The 22,995-nt window shown below is 41.2% G+C and overlaps 1 protein-coding gene across 1 annotated transcript in view; it reads left to right on the plus strand.

Annotated features, from left to right (window-relative positions):
• The first annotated feature begins 1,449 nt into the window (after positions 1-1,449).
• LOC146363727 (chemokine-like protein TAFA-2) overlaps positions 1,450-22,995 on the plus strand; it is a 94,417-nt gene continuing 72,871 nt past the window's right edge. Inside the window, exon 1 of the mRNA XM_084916938.1 lies at positions 1,450-1,966. The gene's annotated coding sequence lies outside the window, so the exon portion shown is untranslated. The remainder of the gene's footprint in view (positions 1,967-22,995) is intronic.

Here is a 22,995-nt window from a genome sequence, read left to right on the forward strand (position 1 = left end):
TTGAGGGCTTCCAAGCAGGCCCAGCGATCCTGCGTTGCATGCATGTCTCTATTTGTTATCTTGCAGTCCACATGCTGAGTTTAACTATGCTGCCAGAACGCAGTACAGAAGACAAATCCCATGGTTGGGCTTTCCAGGTTATCCGTGATTCACCCGTGTTACTTTAGCGAGCAAGAGAAGAAGAAGAGAGAGGAACAAAGACACAGAGGGAGAATGAGAATTAAGAAGCTAGCATACAAGGGGAGGATTAAAGAATGAGCGATAAAAACAAAAGTTAAAAAGAGGAGAGGAAATAAAAGGAGGGGAGAGGAGAGTGTTGAAGGTTCAGGAGGGTGACCAGAAAGGAGAGCAGATCAGTAATCTGAACTCTTTGTCAGCGTAACAGATTAGCTCACTGGGTGAAATGATATATGACTGGCAGCAGGCCTCCCCACGTGCACACGTGCACAATCACACCCCCACTATGGATCAGTTACCCTGTCATCCATGTGTGCAGCCATACATCATCACCTCGATTACATCTCACACACACTTGTATGCTCACTCCAATATAAAGTACACACCACCACCAGAACTTCAGTTGTACTTTGTCTCACTAAGTGTTTGTGCTTGTGTAGAGTTTTACTACTAGGTTTCTCCGCCGCCTGATTTCTGTGTCCTTAATACCTATTACTGTCTATCTGTTTCTCCTGCCACCAGAGGGGAAACTGCACACTTTGTGACACACACATACAGTACACATGCACAGTCACACTTTAGAGGGCCAGTGGGGACTACTTCCTCAAATGAACTGCACTGGTCAGAGTGACTGAGTCTGGACAAAGTCATTTGTTGTGAGTAAACTTCTTTGGGCAGTTCAGGTCATTTCGGGCAACGGAACACACATAAATACGCACACAGACACACACTCGCTCAGACAGAGAGGCCGGTCAATTTGGACGGTACGGTGTCGATCACCCCTTCGCTCCTTTTGGTGTAGTCTACTGGGAAATGCCCGTAGCTCAGCTAAAGTGAGTTCAATTTAATTTGAACCTCTCACCGTTGAGAGAGGGGCGTGTGTGCACACACAGATACAGACAGAAACATAGACACACACACACACACACACACACACACTGAGACAATAATATTGTTTTGTCCTTCATGAAGTGACACAAACATTTTTGCTGATACATCTGATGTTGTCTGACTGCACGTGTGCATTGTGTGCATGTGTTTTGTGTCAGTACGCTGGCTGATGCTTCTTTCTGTTTCACTGCCAGGCAATAAACCACTAATATCACATATCCAACATGTCTTGGCGCAGCCCATATGGCCCTTCTCCACATTACTGTACAGTATCATTTACATTTATTGCCCGCACATTGGTGAGCAGTTCTTCCCAAACTAAACCGCTAGGGGGCGCTGCTCCGCTTCAGAGTTTTACACTCTAAGGCAATCCTCTCCATCTTCCTGGCGGACAAGCAGGAGCGCAGTAACAGTCTGCGCGACTCCCCGGCCGCAACGCATCTCTGTCCCGCCACTGGGCTGCTTTCACACTACATCGTTTAAAGAGGAGAAAAAGAAGGAGACTGCTGCTGCAAAACAGAAGCCAGGTTTCCAAACTGGCTGTTTCTTCCTTCGTGACATGGCTTAATAACTAAGTTTCTGTGCAAAAGCGGAGGACAGGAGCGGAACTTTCAGGAGACCTTTCCTTGCACAGGAGTAGTAGCAGGAGCACCACCCCAGAAGGTCACGTCTGCAACCGGCTCCTTTTTTGTGTGTGTCTGCTACCCGGCTTCGGAGGTGGATGGTATGGTATAACTTTTCCGCTCCAGTCGAACTGAGCGGCCGGTGTCACAGAGGAGCTGTTTTCCGCTAGTGGAGTGGGGATGCGAGTCTCTTCTCTGTCTCGGATAGCGGAGCGGCTATGAGGAGAGAGGTTCACCTGCTGGGCTAACAGAACAAGACCACACCGCACCAACAGGTATGGGTCACAGGGTAGCCTTTACACCTGGGCGGAGCTGCTCGGTGTCCCTCACGGTTTTAACGCGCCTTTAGTTAACAGCAGGAGAAGTGAGCGTGATAAAAAAAAAGACAAAAAACAAAAAAAGTCAATTACTAACCCACCTGACATGCACGGATGCAGCCGTGTCACAGTCTACTGGTTAGCACGCCTTAGAAAACCATTTACGCACGAAATGGATTACACTTCATCCGCTCCATTTGTAAAGAAATAGAAAGGGATTGGATTTTAGAAAGGCATTAGAGTTGTGAAAATGATTTCTAGTGGCGCCACCCATCAGCCTGGTCTGCTTTGGTGTCAGTTTTATTCACGCGGTTGTGATTTTATAGCAAAGACAAATGATTGCGGTTGTTTCAGATATTGCACAGCCTATAGAACCTCCCTCTCTCTCTCTCTCTCTCTCTCTCTCACACACACACACGCACACGCACGCATACGTATGCGCACGCACGCACAAGGGCGCTCAGGTAAAGCTGTGCGTATGCGGGCATTGACGGATTCTGTGCGCTATTTTAGGCAGACCTGCTGTGTGGTGGTTGTCACTTCACGATGATTATTTTTTTGTGATTGATCCTATTAGCTGGATCCACATGTGCCAAATAATTGATAAATTAAAGTAAGAGGCGGCATTCTTAAAGAAAAAGAACTGATAAGGAACCTTTATGCTTTCCTTATCCTCTATTCCCCATTATGCTCTGTTACATGTCTCCTGGTTAAACAGTTGCACTCAGTGTGGAGTGTTTGTAGGCTTAACATGACTGAAATGCAGGCCACTGCTTTTGCATGTTAAACATTGAGAGGCTATGCAGGGGTGGGTGTCTTCTGCACCTGATGTGTGAATATGAAAACTTTACATTGACGATGGCAGCATAAATCATCAGTCTAACAGAGGAGAGGCTGTGAGTTAGGTGTTCCAGGCTCTACTTTTCTTTCCTTTCTTTTCCTTCCTGTTAAAAAGAAGAAGGTAGTGCCGGTTTCAAGCCTCTTCATGACCTAGACCTGGTTATAAAGTGTTGTGTGCACGCAGGCTTGTTTAATTTAAACAAAGCTGGCCATCCCGACTGTGAATATTTTCGACATGTTACTGCTCCATCTGTCTCTTTCTCTGCTTCCGTTTTCACAAACCTCCGTGAAGAGCACAGGGGAGGCGAGCCAAGGTGAACTGAGGGAGTTAGAAAATAAGAAGGAAGAGAACTGCCAGCAAGACTTGATGGTAGGAGGAGAAAGATTGCACAGAGGTGATGGTGAGCAAGAGCAACAAGGAGATTGGTTGGATTGTTGGGGTTTATGGAGCGATACAAGAATGCACTATAATTTGTGGGCAAGGATGGGCCTTAATGTGGCCGCAAATGCTATCTGCATTTATAGTATGCTTTCCATTTTATTGACCACTGACAGATTTGGCAGACTTGGCTTTGGACCTTAAAGCCTGTCATTGCGAAGTTGCCTCTTCACCGTTGCCTATAAGACCCAGTGTTTTGGGGGTTGATGTAGCTGCCAGTTGAGAAATGGTGAGATGGAGACTTTGATGTACTTGTTCTCTGGCTCAGCTGTGTACACTCGGATCTCAGTGAGTGCTCTTCGGTGACGGGAGTAGTACACAACATATGCAGTCTCTTTTTGAGGCTAATTAAACCCACAAAGGCTAATGCTCCAGACAGTCAGTCAGATTTATTGCTTCTTTGAAATCAGCAATTCAGCGACGCTTACATATTTGGAAAAAAACCCTTTTTTCCCCATATTAATTAGTTTTTCTTGTATTAGATAACGTAGTCACAGGTGTGATGGTTGCTGAAAAGGGGCCTCTGCACACCTACATGCCTTAAAAATAAACGATTTAGAAAAGATCTGTCATTAATCATCATTATTTGCTTGTTATTTGCAAATTCATAATCAGTTTTAATCAAAAACAAATGTGTTCCTCTTTCAAAAGCAAGGACATTTCTAAGTGACCCCAAAACTTTAGGCACTAGTGAACTTTGTTAACATGAAAAGTTTAGTCACAAAATATTCTGGGCTTCTATTCACTTTACTAACCGCAGAGAAATGAAAGATAGAAATGAGGAAAACTAAAGAAAAATGAAGACAGAGGAGAATGAAGTTAAAAGAGGTGGGATTTTTGTTCTGGTTGTCACTTCAAGGGATGCATTTTTTGTTTGGATTTATGAATCTAAAATAGACGAACTATAACCAAGTACCTTCAGGGATACATAAGTCCCAAAAATGGCACATGAGACTAGCTACAGATGTAAGCCCATCCCTACAGACTTGCGATTTTAGAGCATGATTTTGGTCTCCCCGACTAATTTCCTTCTCCAGATACTCAATCAAGGCTTAAACTTAGATGTATGGCAGCTCTGACTGGCAGGAAGATGCTGACAAAGGCATCTGTAGCCACTGGCTGCCTGCTGGGTCCCATTTTAGATAATCTAAGTCGCTGGACTGGACCTCTTGACCAATTTTCTGGTGTCGATGCGTCATGGAAGACCAACCCGGAGTAAAAAGAGTCTGTGCTTCAGTTTAGGTGTCTGTCTGATGTAAATATGTAATCTATAGATGGACCTTTCTAATGAAATAATGAAAGCTGCTAATCTAACTCTCCAGTGTTTATTTAGATCATGTAAGAATACAAACAAATGGCTGATGCTACAGAGCAGATGTGGACAATTAATTTTCCCAAAGGGTCACATGAAAAACTGGAGCCATTGTGGAGGGACACACCAGTAAACTAAACTCGGTTCTGCTCACTAATAATTTGAACTCTCTATAAGCTTATTGGTGCGTCCCTTCATAACTGTCCCCAGGAATTGCTCACCCCTGCCAAAGGGGCTATGTGCAACTTTGCACAGAAACCCCCCCAAAACAATGTAAGTGCAGATATGTTTTGCTTAGTCATTTAGGAAACATTTAGTTACTACAGCCTACATCCTGCTACAGGCTGCAGAGCATGCTCAAATTACTTAATATGAATTTCCATCTTGGATGAATCACATTATATCCCATTTAATGTGAGGGAGAGAGAGAGACAGAGAGAGAGAGAGAGAGAGAGAGTCTCTTCCATGACGTTACAAAGTAACAGATGTTTGCCCTGAGAATATTGTTCCTGGTGAGTTAAATGGTTTGGTTCTGGGTTCAAGGTTATATTAAGTTTAGTCTCCGTGCACTTGATTATTCATTGGTTGGGAAAACAAATCCGTTTTCACAGTCACACTGTTTAGACTGACCTCGCTTGTTTGTGTGTGCATATGCAAATATAAAAATGTGTATGTTTGCGTGTTTTGCATTTTATGTCTTAATTAGTGGGCCAGAGATGCAACAAAGGTCATGGTTGCCATCTTAACTCCTACACCACAGCAGAACCCCAGTGTATATGTGCTTTAGGAAAAATTAATGGCTCAGTATGAAGATTAATGTAGGGAATAATGCACTGCTTTACAAAAAAAACAAAAAATCTGTGTCCTGATTTTACTCCTTTTTTAGTATTTTATAAATTCATAACTGAATATTGCTAGAATGTGATTGATGGTATCGGACATGAACACAGTACTCCAGCAGACTCCTGTCACAGACGTGCCTGAGGTGATTGCAGACTGCAGGACTTGGTCAGATTGGACCATTTTCACCGCAACTTCCTGCAGCCTCATGACCAAAAGCAGATACATACAGATGCTTTCATGTTTCTACATCCCACAATTTTATGTCTCCCTCTGCACCTTTAACACACACTCTACCCTTTCCTGTAGTTTTCTGACTTGCTTTCTTTATCCGTCTCTTCTACCAATAAATCCTCTGGGCCATGGGAATAATGTCAGAGCTGTTATCCGGAGAGAGAGAGAGAGATTGGAAAAGAGAGATAGTTCTAATAAAGACAAAGAGATCAACCAGAGGAAACAAAAAATACACTATGCGGCCTATAAAAGGTGATCTCGTTTTCATTCGTAGCTGCGTGTGATGAGAAGAGAATAGGAGAGATGGGGGGGTGAAGAAGACTGAGAAACAGGAAGGAGTAAGACAGAGACCTAGACAGAGCGAGAGAGAAAAGAAAGCTACAGGAGCTAAATAAAAATAAATAAAAAGCATGTGTCCTATAAAAGAGTGTTCTGTATTTCATTGGCCATCTCCAGTAGCTGTGTGTGGTGAGCTGAGGCCCGGGGGGGGGGGACGAGTAGCCACTCTAAATGTGTGTAACCCACATAAAGAAATTGTTTCTGGGAGATCGAGCCTCGTAAATTCATTCCTAGCCGTCAGCCCTGTTCTTATCCCACCTCCCAAAGGTGAGCTATAACATCCAAACACATATTTTTTAGATTCTTTTCCCGCTCTGTCGCTACACACAGACACACACACGTATTTTTCAGCACAGATCCAGATCCACACATCCGTCAGCAGAACCTCACTTTATCTCTATGCATCTCTGTGTGCATCTCTATGCACACAGATATACTGTACACACACATCCACTTTTGATAAGCACACTTTTTTTTCAACAGAAAATACACATTCACAGAAATGCAGACACACATTGCTTTACTCCCAAATGGCTTGTGTGGGACAGTTACAGTGACAGCTACAACAACATCAGGACCTGCTGTGGAACAAAACAGCGTCAGAGAGAAACAGCACCAGATGCTGAGCTCACAGCTCCAGGATTACCTTAGCCTGAACAAACTCCATTACTGCCTCTATTACGCAGGTATACACAGGCCGGGAAAAAGCACTTTGCAGAACCACTGTTTACCCACCACCTTCGACTACAGAGCAAGGAAAGGGTGAAGAGCGGGTGAAGGGGGGTGGGTTTCATGGGGGGAAAGCATGAGGTGCATCTTTTCTCCGGCTGTGTGCATCTAACTCAGGTTAATGTGGAGGGCGGATTCAGTATACACAAGAGGAAGAAAAAATCATTATTAATCTTTTTGCTAGTCAATCATTAGGAAAAAAAATCTGTATCAGTGCCAGCATATTTTATAATATTTCATTTACAACCTGTTTCTTTTTGTATTTACTGTCACTGTTTATTGACTGTGTCTACATTTTGGCCTTGTTGTCGGACAAAAATTAAAATTTTTTCGACGTTCTCAAAAATGTTTCTGCCGTGTTATGATTACTTTTTAAAAAAATAAAGCTGTATGAAACCCTGAATGAAAATGTCAGCTTCCAGCTTTTCAAATGTGCTCTTTTATGTGGATTACTGTAAACTCAGCGCCTCTAGGATTTGAAACCAAAGCGCTTTTAGGACAATTTGTCAAAATATCCAACTTCTGCCTGTTCTTATTTTTCATCTGAATCTGTATAAAAAAAATTGTTCAACTCTTGGTCAAACAAAATCATCAATTTTAAGACAACGTGTTGAACTCGGCTTTTCAGTGAAGGCCATTTCTCATCATTGCTTACATTTTGTGCGCTAGCAGGCTGATGAATTCACTGAAAATAACAAGCAGCAGATAGAGACAGTCAGACAGCACGGCGATGACGAAGGAATATTGTGGCAATGATCGGGGTATGAGATCAGAGCGTTCCTGTGTGTGTACATGAGAGCTTTTCCAAGGCTGCTTGCGTGATTGCAGGGCCATCAATACAAAGCTGAATGGCTTTTGCAAAACAGCATAAGTGGATGAGCAGAAGGTTAATAAGGGAGAAAAGCAAGTGTGTGATTCTGTGTGAAAATACACTATAAGTATGTGTGCATGTCTGAGGTGAGTGATGAACTGCCATGTATTTGAGCTGAAAGCCATCCATCACCCTCATCAGTGGCTCTTGGGTCCTGTCATTACACGTTTCCCTTCAGTTACACTGTTAATAGCATCTCTCTTGACCAGACTCTGCTGTCTTTCTGTCAGCCTCTCAAATGTTTCTTTTTTTCCCAGCACAAGGCAATGCCATCAACAGATGTAGTACACCAGTAAGTGAATGCACTGATATTTATAATGCTCTGACAGTCAGGAAATATTCGAAGCAAGTATCAAAATCAGATTACTCATATTACAAGGGCAATATCCAACCCATTATTTATTTGTTTCTGTTGCTTTTGAAAAATAATGAGCCTTTAAATGGGAAATAATGTCGATGCTCCCAGTGACCAGCGAGGGGAGCTCCGTTCAATCGAGATGTCGTGTTAAAGCCTTGATGCATAATCAAACACTTTGATTTTACATGTGCTGAATTTACATGTGAAAATACGAAGAAGTCAAGTCAGAGCTGGTTACGCAATATAATGATATTATAGTAAACGCCACAAAGGGCATTGTATGGAGCCCCTTTATAATCTCTCACTCTTATCTGGTTTCCAACAACACATTGCTGGTGCAAATCCAAGTTTTGCCTTGGTGCCGTTTGAAAGCCAGACTGCATTTCACAGCTTTAAAAACTGTATGATAGACACAGTCTTATGTGGTTAAAATGTAAGGAATTTCTAAAGGAAGAAAATATTGCATACTGCACTTGTGAGTCATTTTTAGTCTTAGCCACCCTTTTTGACCTCACCAGTCTTTCTTTAGTGGAAAATGTGATCATTTCTAATTGGGCTCTAAAACGCAGCTACATATTAGTCTGGTATCTCCACAGATGACTGAAAACCACAGACAACAGTGATGACATACAGATTCAGTGAGTCAGAACGCAGCACAAAAGAAGAAAGGTTGTGCTCTCCACCTGTTAAAGCAGAAACTTCCCGGCATGCTGGGAGAAAGAAGCTGGCTTGTCTGCAAAACATGTACCAAAGACGAAAAACACAGAGCGCTCCTGATCTTGTGTTTGTACATATAAAAGTTCTGAATCATGTCTTACTAAGTAATAACATGCTTTTCCTGAACCTTCAAGGCTCATTAACAGATAATTGTGATTAATTGAAACATAGTGAAATATAGTGGATGCTCTTGCACCATTGTAGGCAAATCCAGAGGGTGCAGGTGAACCATTGTTACTATTTGTGGTGGCCAACTCGCTGTGACATGTTGCATCTTATTAAGGAAGCCGTTTGATTTGTTGATTTTGGTGCCACTATAGCTTCTGCTAATGAGTTTGCAGTGACAGAACTCTCAGCCAGTGTGTGGGCTGGGAGGTGGTATTACTTTCAGCAGCCATTATAAACGAACCGACACAGACACTCTAGCTTTGGCGGTGTCAGAGCTGACTCATTACGGCTGATGGCGAAGAGGAGCTGTTAGCCAGAAGTCTGAACTACACCACACATGCAGCCCTCTGGCAGCTTTCTTCATCAACAACTAGACAGCAATCACTGCGGTCATTAGGCCAGCAAATTAGGCCTTACCTTGTGTGACTGTTTGTGTGTGTGTGAGTGTGTGTGGGTCTGCTGTCCCTGCTCTCTAGACGTATATTTGTGAGAGTCTTGTCTTGGTCAGTCTTACGGCGATGATGAGGAGCAAGGTAGGTGGAAAATCACGTCCCCAAAGCCGAGAAATGGAAACCACAGAGACACTTAGAGTCACTGATGAACTGAGCCGCTGTTGATAGATTATAATGAGCGTTGAAAACTCACTTTGTCTTCTTGTTTTAATAACTTTTTTTTGTCTGGGTGTAGCTCTGGGCTCGTCCTACTGTCTGTCCGTGTTCATCTGTGTGTGCCCTTTTATCTTGTAGTCTTTGATTATGTTCTTATAAGTGGAACCACTAGCTATTTTACAGCTGCCTCATTAGGTTGTCAGGCAAGCCCACAGCACATGCAATTATATCTAATTATGCAATTATGAATTCAGAATGAAGCTTTATATACTGTAGACTGCTATGTTTGAGCTGGAGCACACACACAGCAGTAATTAGTTCAGTTTTGTGGGTATTTGTGCACTATACGGGTATGTGTGTTTGTGTGTGTGTGACACCAATAAAGGCTATAATAAAGAAACAGATATGGATGAGCGTGCACATTTAAATATTTTCTATTACCTTTGAGGACTTCTTTTTACACACTGTGTGTTTAGTCTTAGTATATTTGTTAGTGTAGGGCACACTGTGGGTTAGGGTCCCAGCACAGTAACATTTAGAGGGCTGTAACTAAACAACACTTCATTTGACTCTTCAGCTCTGTCTCGTTGCTTATAAAGCAGAAGGATTCGCTAGTAATAAAAAAACAATAAGTTAAAGTTAAAAAAAGTTTAGCTGAATGTGCGGACATTTCCACCTCCATCTTTAGCTTCCTGTTCTGCTTAATGCTTAAAAGCCAAAAGAGTGTCTGCGTGTTTTAACAAGCAGTGTTGATATAACACAAGAAAAAATGATATATTGATATATAGATATAGGGTTATTTTGTGCAATACAAAGTAAACCCTGCAGCCTACAGTGTAGCATACTGGCCATTCTGCTAAAAGCAACTCCTTCTGCTGGGACCTGTGGAGCTGCTAATGGGTAAAGTGGCGATGGATAGGTTAGTGCTGTGCAGGCTGCCATAAATCTGAATAACGTTGGAGCTCTAAATACTGTAATGAGTTTTTGTTTTATCAATAACACAAATATTAGACCTGAGTTAGGACTCAGTCACACAGACCTACAGACTGGTGGGCCACCTGTTAGCAAAAATGTGTGTTCCCTGACCAGGTAGCGACTTAGCGACCGTTAGTCACCAGGTGAAAGTGGTTACATATATTGCTGCACTAAAAACCTTATAGCTATTGCTTTGGTTGCTAGCAGATTGCTAGTTTGCATGGAAACTGGCAACTTGGCGAGTAGTTTGAGAACGTCTGCAGACAAGCTGGCGTCTTCCATGCAAACTACTGGCAACAGCTGTAGCCCTACCTGAAGGGTCTGCCTGGGGATTTATGCTTGTGAAATCCTGCATCATAAACTAGTTGTTTTCTATGTCACAACCTATGTTGTAACCTGATGTGCACTGTAATTACATGTCCCACTGATGCTGCCATAACTACCATGATTGGTCTGCTCAGTACCCCCCTCCATCAGCTGACGGTGTCAAACCTAGGATCTTCTTGCTATGAGGCAACAGTGGTGATGACTGCACTACTGTATTTTCAGATGCATTGTGTTCTGAAAATCATAGATTCCGGTCTCCGATAAATCTGCCACTTTTGGCTTCAACCAAAAACGCCACAGCCTGCGCGGTCAGAGGGAACGCTTTGTTAAGAAGCTTGAAAGCAGAGGTCTGCTTCTTCTAATTTGCACGCTTCAGCCTTCCTACACTGCTGCAGCATTTCTGTTTTTCTACCAGACACATTTCACACCAGCACTTCAATAGATGAGATAAAGAAAAAAAAACTCTGGAAGAAGGGAATGAGCTACGGTAGGTGGTGCGCTTCAGTGTGTCATGTTTCTCCACAGATCCTATTGAGGAAAGCAGGCACGGCTGCTCGGCTCCCAATATGTGTGTGAGACGGGCTGACAGTAATACAAGCAGTATCTGGCACCCCCTCCCAGGGATCACATCCTTAAGACGGTTTCTTTTACTAATCCCCTCCTAATATGACTAATATTATGGCACTGCCATTAGCTAGAGCCCTCTGAGGGTACACGCAGGAGGACAACTACAGTAGCGAGCGAGTGCATATATACACATGGTGCTTGAGAAAGCTTAATCGGAGGCACTTTATAAATATAATGCTTTGTTATTAATGAAACAATATGAGAGTGATCTGAACTTTAGATTCGCTGTTTTTTTCATCTAAAACATCAAGTGGTGGTCAGAGGGTTTGGGGGGTGGGTGATGCCGATGCACTTTATATTTTCTGCCAGCAGCCACAGTTGTTTGTTGAAGAAACTTGTTGCTTAGTTGGATTTACTGATGTTGCCAGAGTCTGGGGAGACCAGGATAAGTGTCAATGTCAATAGTGAACAAGCAACAGAGAATGGTAGCAGCAACAGCAGAAGCAAAAAGATGATATCTATCTTCAAATGTAATATCAAGGTGACGTTACATAATAAAGCTTTTCCGCTCATAAACCTATTAACATATTTTAAAGTGCCATTATTTTCAAGTGTTTTTGTACGATTAAAATCAAATAATGCTTCACACACGCGTCTGTCAGTGTATAACACAACATTCTTTCAGGTCGAGCCAGGATAAGACTCAGGCTGTGTGGGAGAGACTGAGAGAGGCTCTGAATGCAGAACAAGAATTCTAATTTTAAAGCCATGAATTACCAAAAGGCTGCTTTCAATTTGATTGAATCCAACTTTATTAGCATTCCGCTTGCCTTTTTGTGATGAGGCTGAGCTGGCCTTGTGTCCTCTCCAGGGCTGCAGCTGTGGCAGTGAAGGGCACAAAGAGGAGCTTAATTTGGGATGCTGATGGCTTTAGGGCTTTCGGTGAGAAAGAATTACGTTGTCAATTATTTTTGCCAATATGTTTTCTACATCTTGTCTACTCTTATTGCACACACAGCTTTTGATATGACCGATTGAACATGTCTGTCATAGTGTGTGAAATTTAGATGGTAGCTCACGCAGCAGGTTCTCGGTTTAATATGAAGAAGTACAGATGTAGTGAGCAAACTGTGCTATATGGCTCTAAAGTAAAAGCACAATGTTTCATGTTCTGGTTCTATTAGTATATATGACATTGTTAGATGTAAAATAGCGGTGCAAGGATGATTTTTTATTTTTTGATGAAGTTTGGGTAGTTAAGAAACAGAAAACAAAAGCCAGATGTCTTGCATTAAATACGATGAGCATTAATTCAGAAACATCTGGCAGATATAAGAATATAAGGATTATATGAGTGTACACAGTCCTTCCTCATACTTCTTCCTCATGATTTGAATCACTGGTAATCTAAATCTGACAAATGCAATGGACTAAATAGTACACGTCTTGTGTGGATGTACTTTCACTAGTTATTATCAAATTCTATCAATAGCAGTTGACCCATGAATTTGATTGTGCTATTGTGATTGTGAGGATAAGAATTAAGTGTCCTCCTCTTTAAGGAGTAAACATGACTTGGGATTTTTTTAGATATCTACAGATCAGAAATGATTTTAATCAAAACTTAAAAGTGAACCTAAACGAATTACAATTTGTAGAAACATTCTTAATACTAACCAAATCTGAAGCGCAGAGTAAAATTATTTCTAAATTATATAACAGCATCCTGCGGTGTAAAAACGACAGCACTCTGTATATTAAAGTGAAGTGGGAAAAGGAGGGTAATTTGTCAATTACAGAGAAGTGTTGGGCTCACGCATGCAAGATACAGTGGGCTCCCACTGGGTCTAATGTTTGGCGTGAATTTTGCTGGAAAAGCATTATGAGATTTCTCATTACCCCTGCTCAACAAAGATATCGAGGAATTGGTGATAAATGTTGGAGATGTGGGGGAGACGGAGCTAACCATTTCCACATCTTTTGGGACTGTAAAGTTATTCGCCAGTATTGGTCTCTAATCCATGATCATTTACAAAATGTTTTTTCATTTGTTTTTCCTTCAACTTTTGAGACCATATTTTTGTGTAATGTACCAGTGGATAAACTGAATTCCAACGACAGAAGACTCCTGTATATCCTTCTGGCCGCAAGTAGAAAGCCTCTTACGAGAAGATGGCTTAAGCCTGAACCACCAATGATGGAAGACTGGATACATTCTGTACAAGAGATCTATACGATGGAAAAAGTGTCATTTTCTCTTAAACTTCAGAGGGATACCTTCTACGGAATATGGTCTAAATGGACAGACTATGTTAAGCATATGAGGTGTGATTTTGTATATGACGTTACAACCCTGAGTATTATGTAAACCTACCTGCCCTGCCGCCTCCTAACCCTAGTTTGTTTTTTTTTCTTCTTCTTTTTCTTTCTTCTTTATTTTTCAATTATAAGTTAAAATGTGACAGCAAAGAAAGTGTAAAAAGGCATACTACTGTTATGTTCAACAGCTGTCCCAATAAAAGAGATAATAATAAAAAAGTGTCTCCAGTTCTGCAATAATTTGTGTGTACTTTAACCATCGCTGGCAGAATGCAACCTGTTTTTCTTGATGCACCCTTAAAAGGAAACATCATGTGATCATGTAACCATCCATGTTGTGTACTGAAGGCATTAGTTGTGTATTGAGCTGATGGGATTCTAGATTAAAGTCTCTTTAGCGAGCCAGGTGGGTGCAGGTTGTGCACACAGTAATGAGGCCCCTACAGGCCCTCAGACCTTGCTGTAAGACCATATGATTGACTGTGTGTTTGCATGTTTGGATTTGTGTGCTTACCTTTAAAAGTGTGGTCTTATCCAAGCTGTGGAGAACTTTATAACTGTGTTTTTCATTAATTTTTTTAATGCTGTATAAAAAAGTCATTATTATGTTTCCAGTGTGGAGCTGTCTGTGGTGCTGAACACTGCAGTGGCGACCACTGATGGAGCTCTCCATGGTGTTGCAACGGATGACATGCTGCTGGGAACAAATAGCAGAACCCAAAGACCTTTGAAGTGGTCACTGCTAACCATTCATTTGATTGCGATGTTTTATCAGATTAAATTTATTTTCCCTCTTAGCTGCATGGCCACCCACAAGATGATGGCAGCAGTAGTGCTGAGCTGCTTAAAGAACAGATATTTTTTCCACAGTTACGACTTCCCCATGTGAAGACATCTTAAGAATCTCTTTGACGCAGCATGGTCCTTCTTACCCCCCAAGGTGTTTGGATAAGAGAGCTAATGCAGCGAGGCAAGCTGGAGGAAAAATCCACCTGACGTTCATGGGAGGGGGGTCAGTGCTAAGGGGGAACAGCTGTGGAAAAAAACATTCTTGAAAAGGAAGAACGACATTGGATGGATGGACACTTTTTGTGTGTTCTCTTGGCGATTCATGAAGTATAAATAATCTGCAGAAGGCACGACTTTTGGACCTTTCCTTTAAATGGGAATTCAATGTCTTCAAGTGTCATCCTAATTCCATTTCCGCTTTAAAGCATCCTGTTTAAAAATGGAACAACTCTCCGACTTGCTCTCTTTCAGAATCTGCTTGTGAGTTCAAGTGAGCATATGTTACCTATACTGCGAGGGTCTGTATGTGCAAACTTGTGTCCTGCACCTTATTAATAAATCCTACAGAGAGCTGTGCTATGGCACTGGCTGTCCATCCTTCTCTCTCTTTTGTCTCCATGTGTGTCTCTGCTTTGGATTTGGAATAACTGTGAAGACTGAAATGGGAGTTGGGGATAGGGTTGATATGAGGCTCCTGTGTGTGTGCGTTTGTTCACACATGTGTGGGTGTGTGCTTGTGTGTGTGTGCGGGGTAAGCCTAGGGGTAAGCTTTTAGAGGTCTGAGCAGAAGGGTGTGAGTGAGAAGGGGAAGACAGATTTGAGCATTTATCTCTCCCTGCAGACCTCCTGTCCTGCATGCCTACACGTCCACACACAAACACACACACGCACATACAGTACACACAAATATATGTATACCAGTCCCATCTGTAATCATGTTTAGCACAGCTCTCTCACACACATACACAGTCTTGCGTGAATGGACGATCACATCCAGCTAGAAAAGAATGCCTATGCTTACTGAGTCTGTATTTGTTGTGCAGCAACAGCAAAATCTCTCCACTGTACCTCCTATTGCTCACCAGAAACAAGCCCTGAGCTGCAAGCAGACAGAACATAGCCTGGGATTGTGGGGTTGATGCTATTTTTACAGCCAGCGTGATGAGAGATGTGCTGAAAGAAAGCTTGGCTCGCTTCCCCCGCTAGATGCTTTAATTAGAAAGCTCGCACTTCTTCCACTCTCACCTGTCTCTTTGTTATGGGAAATAATACATGTTAGGGAGAAAGAGGTAACTGGATAAATGGATAGATAAATTTGACTGAGAATACAATTTGCACCCATTTCTTTATTTTGCAAAGGCGTATTTGCAAGGAAACAGTGCTTCCAGGGAGTTACTGATACACGGCGCAGAGCGTTGCAGTCAACAGTACAAATCAATGCAGAGAATATAGTGGAAATTACTACAGCAGCCTGCAAGTGAACCTAGTGGAACAAACTAACTAATACATGAATAAATAAGCACAGTGAAATGGAGATGTGTGTGTGTGTGTTTGGGATTGTGTGCGTGGCACACAGATCGTGGACAGCGCTGTGCCAGCCAATTAACGAAGTGTGTAAACCGAGCTCATTAAAGAAACACAACATTGGACACACACACTTTCATAAACACGGTCACACACAAACACTTCTTAGTATCCAGCCAGACTCTATTTCAGGTACCGTTCGTGTATCGGAGGAGGAATTTTTGTTTTTGTTTTTTTCACAGCTGGTATTCTCTGCTTGTTTGAAGACTCTTCTAGTCCTTTTGTTGTGTCCATGTGTGTGTGTGTGTGTGTGTGTCTCTTTGAGTCTGTTTGGACAAGCTGTAAAAGATTGATTTAGAGTTTGTTGCTTTGAACCAACTGCCAAGTGCTGCCTCACTAACACTCCGTGTTCAGAGAACAAAAGCTTTTCAAGGTCCCCCACCTACTAACCATTCCTCCGTCTCTCTGTCTGTCTCCCTATGACTCGGTGCTTCTTGGCTTCTTTTCTTGTCTTACACTCATCTATTCTAATCTGGCTTTGTCTCACTTTGCCCTTCTGTTTTCAAATGTTGGCTGAGCAGCACAAACACAAGCGCTTCATTTGCTTCTCTGTGTAATAAAAGCGAGTCATGAAGATCCTGTTTTGAAAGTGTTGTGACTGAGTGCAGCATGCCTGTGTCTCCTAACTTCCTCCTGTCAATGAGACTGTGAAAAATAAGCAGCTATGAGATTTAGGGGAAAACATTTTCTCTCACGCTGCTTAATAACCATGATTCATGGAACAGCGTGGACTATTATTAGTCATTCAAATGAGAGGAACCGAAGAGGGACTTAATCAGGTGGTGAGGTATGTGCTATCATTCCAGGGTCTGAGTGTTGAAAGGTGTGTCTGTCTCTCCTGTTTCTGCTCAACGCGTGTCTCAATTTAAATTATGTTAATTCAGTCCATTTTGGCTCAGTGTGAATTAGTGGCATAAATGCTAATGGAGACAGGTTCCCAAGTTTCAAAATAACATAGCAGTTATCCACGAGATGTACTGAGTCATGGCAGTTTTTTAAATGGGTTTTCTATTAATCATCAGGGTTGGTTTCCAAGAAAATACTTTTTTCAAAGATTTTCCTTACTAATTCTGATTAAGATTTTTTGTAATCTACTGATATTGGGGGTTTTTTAAACTGGAAGTGACATATATAAATATATATAATTTTCATAATAAAAATTTTATATTACAGTTTGTAGTTTACTTCTGAAAACAAAGTTATATGTTGCTGGAGCGAGTTACAAATACAATTACAAGCTGTGCATTAACCTTTACCTAACTTTACATTAGCAAACAAAAGTAAAAGCAACAGATTTAGAAAACAAAACAAATGTTGGTTACTTAATCATTTTCCAGTATGTTCAAAACATCATCTTATAACAGGGCATTGACCCTTCTCTCTCTTCTGTTATTGCCATAATTTTCCTCGTAACTGCTTTGATCTTTTTCTAATACCAAGGCTGCTAGCTTGTGGCTCCCTCTGACCTCTGGCTAGCTTTAGCTTTAGCCACTTTGTCTTTGTTAGCGTCTTTAAAATATCGTTAACTAGCTAGGTAATGGTGATTTGTACGTGAATGTGTGTGAATAGGTTTGTTGTTATGTTTTCACAGTTGATTGCATCATGGTTTACTTTGTACCTTCACTCACAATGAAAAGCTTTCACGCTACCAACATATTAGCGAATGGCCGCAAGCGTGCGTGCGACTGTTTGCCTGCTCATCTTTACATTCATGAAGCGGACAGGCTTGTTGTCACTCACACAGCATGCTGACCAGCTGGTTATTGGTCAGAACACTGCAAAAAATCAGATTCTGGTCCTTGGCTGGTCGATCGGTGGTTATCTAGTGAAAATTGGGCTATTAAACACATCTGGGTTTTTGTTTGAAGGTCAGATTTTTTCAGAACCACTCAGCATTTTTTTTATAATGAGGTAAATAACAAAGGATGAACAAAAAAAAGGGATGTCACATCAATTTTGAACATTTTTCTACTTGTTTTATACTATCAAGTAATGTATCTTTATTTTAATAAATGTTTAAAATATCTCTGGCAGCGTTAAATATTGAATTATAGCTTTTTCTCTCTTTAGCTCCAGTTAGATTTTTTGTTTATTTCACTGATTTTATTCTCTTAAATGTCTAAATTGGATAATTGGTTGTTATTCTGTGAAATGTGACATGTTCATTTAGAGAGAGTTTTAATAGCTGTTATTTTGTTTTGCTAAAAAAATACTTCAGTGAGCAAATATATTTTAATTAATAAATAATCACGCTAACATTTAATTGTTGTCCTAGTTAAAGTTATGATTCATGTGGTTCGTGTGTAAGTTTATTCACATACATGACCTGAGCACTCACATCAACCCAACATCTGTAGCCTTTTTGATTTATTCATTTATTCTTTTTGCTTGACTGGATGCAGCGTTTTTCCTGATGTGCATCCAATCAGAATTGTACACAGTTTACATACATAGATGAGCACACACATGTATTTGTGCTGGGGAATGAAGCTCAGTGATTCTGTGTGCATATTTTGATTTTTGTGTACTTACAAAGGCCAATCGTGTGCTTAACAAAAGATTTGGAGGATCGGGAAACAAAGCTGCTGTATCCAGAATTTGTCACAGACTCAGCTTGTTTGCAATACCTTCAAGTGCATCCAGTTACACCTCTGTCAGCTGGCTGTACAGAGTACAATCATCACTGCTACACTACGAAGCTGAAAAAGGCAAAACATTTCTTTCCTTGTCATTAGCCTCTCTTTGGAGCTGAGTCATAAATGATTAACCTTACACTCCATTCAGAGGCATAAAACAACTTGGCAGCATGCATTAACAACAAGGACAGCCGTGCCAAAGTGCTGAGCCCTCATCCAACAGATGGGGGGATTTGACTACAAGCTACGTGTTATATTACTGAAGGGGAATCTAACAGTTGTGTCATTTTGAAAAGCCTGACTGTGAACTGATAATCAAAGACCCAAGAGCAAATCCTCCCCTGAGGCAAATATTCATGTATTCACATGCAGCAGTATAGCTTGTGGGTCACCCATGGCACTAACTGTTCCCAGCACACAGCTGGGCTGATCATAGGGAATGCAGTATATGTGTTCAAAAGGTTTTAAGAGATGGAGGTTCAATGTGAATGCTTCATCCATCCATCCATCCATCCATCCATCCATGTATCTATCCCCAGTTAAGTTCATGTTGAACCCTTCACAATGTGACAGTGGGTTGGCAGATTGCTGGGGCTGCTGGCCTTGGTGTCATGCCAGTAGAGCCAGGTGGTGGGAATCTGTTGCAGATTAAAGTGCTTGGTGACCAGCTAACCAGCTCACCCTGGCTCTGACAGACGTGGCACCCCTAGCTGATTGACCTCTGTGGCAGGTGTCATGGGTATGGGTGGCAGGCCAGAGCTTGGCCTTTTCTGCCTTCTCCTGTTCAGGGGAAAACTTTGGCATCCATCTGTAATGCCACATCAAACCTACCTTCTAAAGACTAGACTAAAACGAGTGTTATTACAGTCATATTGTTGCTGACATTCAATCCCTGATCTCCCCATGTCCTAAGGGTTCATTTGCTCATCCTTAAACTTTTATGCCCATACTTGATGCTTTTTTTTTTGCAAACTCACCTAGATCATGGAGATCTCCCAGTTTACAGGTTTCATGTGACGAAGGTGCCAGTTGTGGACTTAAGATTCATCCGTCTTTTAAACTAGAGTCTCCGATGTATTTGTTTGCCAAGTATGAGCCTTCTTAATCTCTTTCTATCCTAGTTAGAACATATTAGCGCAGTTCTGTGAAGGAAGTAGTACTCACCTTTGTATCAAATCATCGATTTTCTACATGAAATAACCTTCATTTCTTAGAACACGAATAACAAGTTTCAAAAGAAGAGTTCTTTTTTTGGACATTTTGAGACCACAATTGAAAATATCCAAGCTAGAGCTCCACTCAGCTGCCCAAATGTAATGCTTTTTTAATTGGAAGAAGAGTTCTCAACTTTTGGAAACATAAAACTTTGCTGTCATTTGGACACTGGAAATGGACTTTTGTACATCTGTGTAGATATGCAGTTCAAGCTAAAGAAGATGGAGAAGGTGATGTATTCTACTGTCACTTTACTGGAGTGAGAGAGTTAGAAAAAAGCAAAAATAGATGCCCAATCTTGGGCTTGGGGTGGAGTCATTCCTGGGTTGCTCCAATTGGAACCCAGCTTTGGTGCTTGAAGCGCACGCTTTACAGGGTAAGCTACAGGGGGTCCCGTTATACTGACTTTACTGAAGACAAACACTGTAGACTGAATCATCTGTCAAGCAGCCCAGAATCATTGCTTTCACAGATGATGACGAGCGCAGAGAGACAAAAAGACTGCAAGAGAAAATCATTTCAGCTGCTTCCAATGACCTGACAGGAGACTGTGTGTATATGACTGACAGACAAGCTGCACAAACAGAGGATTATTTTTTTCCATGTGATTATTTAATTTGGTTCGTATCACGTGACTACTCCTCAACATCCATAATCTAAGTCTGCACATGTGGCTTGTTACAAGAAGGGCTCTACTACTTCCTCCATTTTAATTACACATTAAAATAATGAGGTCATTTGTTAATTACACTATTCAGCAATAGATTCTTGATGTAAAATAGCAATAATGCTGTGGACTATTTTTTTCTGATTAGCTGCTACAGTAATGTGGCAGGATACATTGAACTTAAGTGTAGTGCCACTAAAGTAAATATACTCTATGAAGCTGGGATGTAGTATGTGCTAAACCCACAGTAACTATGTTATTAAACTTTAATAGAAAAAAAGAATGTTGTACTAATAAACACACATTTATTAGTGTGTAATTGCATCTCGCAACAGACTGATGTGTTCTCATAAATGTAGAATTAATCCATTAAAACTACACTGGAGTGGGCGGCAGTTTGTGTAAGCCACCACAGCTTCCCACCGTCGTGAACACAGTGGCTGAGTTGGACATTGCCATTCCACTTAACTTTGTTTTATGTATTTAGCACACAGTATGCCTTTTATTTGAAGTTTTATTTGAAAAAGGCTTCAAATAGATCTTTCAAACTGTGTATGACCATTTAACATCTGCACGACTTCTCCTCTTCATTTACCTTCTCCACCACTGCTCTCTCTCCTCCCTGATTTCAAGCTCATCCTCTCCTTACTTCAAGCCTCTTTTCCTGAACTGAAGTCAGGGCTCTAACACATGGAGATATGCCTACACATGAATATTCACTCCCAGTATTGTCGCAGTTACTTATTTCAGTAGATTAGACATGCAACCCTACATCTCAGGACAGATGACAAGAGCTGGCTAAACATTAACAGTACTATAAGCTAGCTTTATGCCTGCTTAGGCTCGAGTGTTTATCTGAAGGAAGAATCACACTCTCCCTCTGATAAACACCTTAATTACAGTCTCGCATCATATGAGAGTTTGCTAAGTGCACAAGTGCAGAGTGAGCTCAACTTCAAAACAAGTTTCACTAACTCCAGCTAACAGCAGCACTTATTCTCAACACCCAGCCTAATGCATACAGGATTATAGTACTGATATTGATGCAGATATTTGGGAATGTAAACATCAAATACATTGGGCAATGCCCTTTTCTTCCAGACACGGAAAAATATCAACAGATTTGTGATATTTATGAGTTCTTACTAAGATAATATTACAATGCAGTTTAAAAAATATTGTGTTTTTGTTACAACAAGTTAGGGCTGTTTGATATAACGATATATATCGGATGATGATATAAAAACGTCTATCGTTTCATTTTACGCTGTCGTTTGTTTCGTGGTGTCGCAAAATAAACTGTTTATGGTAATATTTTTTCATGGTTTTGATGTCACTGTAGTGGCTATATTAATTTCTTAAAGTTCTCTCTTTCTCTTATATTTAATATAACCACACTACGGACGGACGCCTGTTTTTATGCGTTGTCGTTAGCAACAACGACTGTAAAACCATCACTGTCCGCTTGTTTATTTTCCACATAAACCTTTCACAACAAAGCTCAAGATCCTGTTGAGACTTTTTCAAAATAAACTGAATCGCGTGAAATATTTACCGATGAGAAGCAAAAAAGAGCCGTCAGGTGCTAAAAAATAAACCTTAGACTCAAACGTTAGAACAGGCTTTTCCCTGCAGCACGCCGCAAAGAAAACGGTGGCCGTTACAACCTGTCTAAAAATGTGTAGTTTCATGCATCGGTAAAACACTCGACTCCAGATACACGACGCCCAGCTGGAAACACTTCAGCTGCCCGAGATTCACAGAATTTACAGAAAATGTTACATTTTTGTGATTTTTATCGTTATCGGACGATAGATGTTTTATATCGGGATATGAGATTTTGGTCATATCGCACAGCCCTACGACAAGTCACAGTTTACTCTGCCCGCCTCCCCTTACATCAGGTGGTTATAAGTGTTTGTGGTGTTCAAAACAGTGTTGCCAGCAGTGAATTTGTTCATCGCCGGTCATCATCGGTCAAAACTCATAATGTGGTTGAAGTTTATTTCTCCTGTCCCTGCTTTACCTTTTAAACTTTTAACTATATATCAGCTGATAGCTAATATTGGCTGGTATATCGGCCCTACTGCTGAAATCTATCAGACTCTAGTTTTGACGAATGGGAGGAATTCCTTCCCAGAAGCACAAGTAGACGGGGACATCACAGAAATTCCACTGAGAGATCGGAAAAAATAAAATTGAATTAGGGCTTTTTATTGTTAAGGGCCTGTTCTCAGACCTTTTTGATGGCTCCTCACATTGTGGATGCGTGTTAAATGGTGTCTAGGTTAGGGCAGCGGTTTTATCCTGTTGAGGAGTCTATTGTGTATTTATGAATATAATATATTGAAAACTGTGATACGCAGAATAGTCCAATGCTGATACTCTCAGAGCGTCATACCATTTCAAGCTTTTGCTCAGGTAGTGTCATGGACACAAAGCTCTTTAGAAAA

The sequence above is a fragment of the Perissodus microlepis genome, chromosome 20 (assembly GCF_051167445.1).
Source record: "Perissodus microlepis isolate ML-2025 ecotype Zambia chromosome 20, ASM5116744v1, whole genome shotgun sequence".
Taxonomy (NCBI): domain Eukaryota; kingdom Metazoa; phylum Chordata; class Actinopteri; order Cichliformes; family Cichlidae; genus Perissodus; species Perissodus microlepis.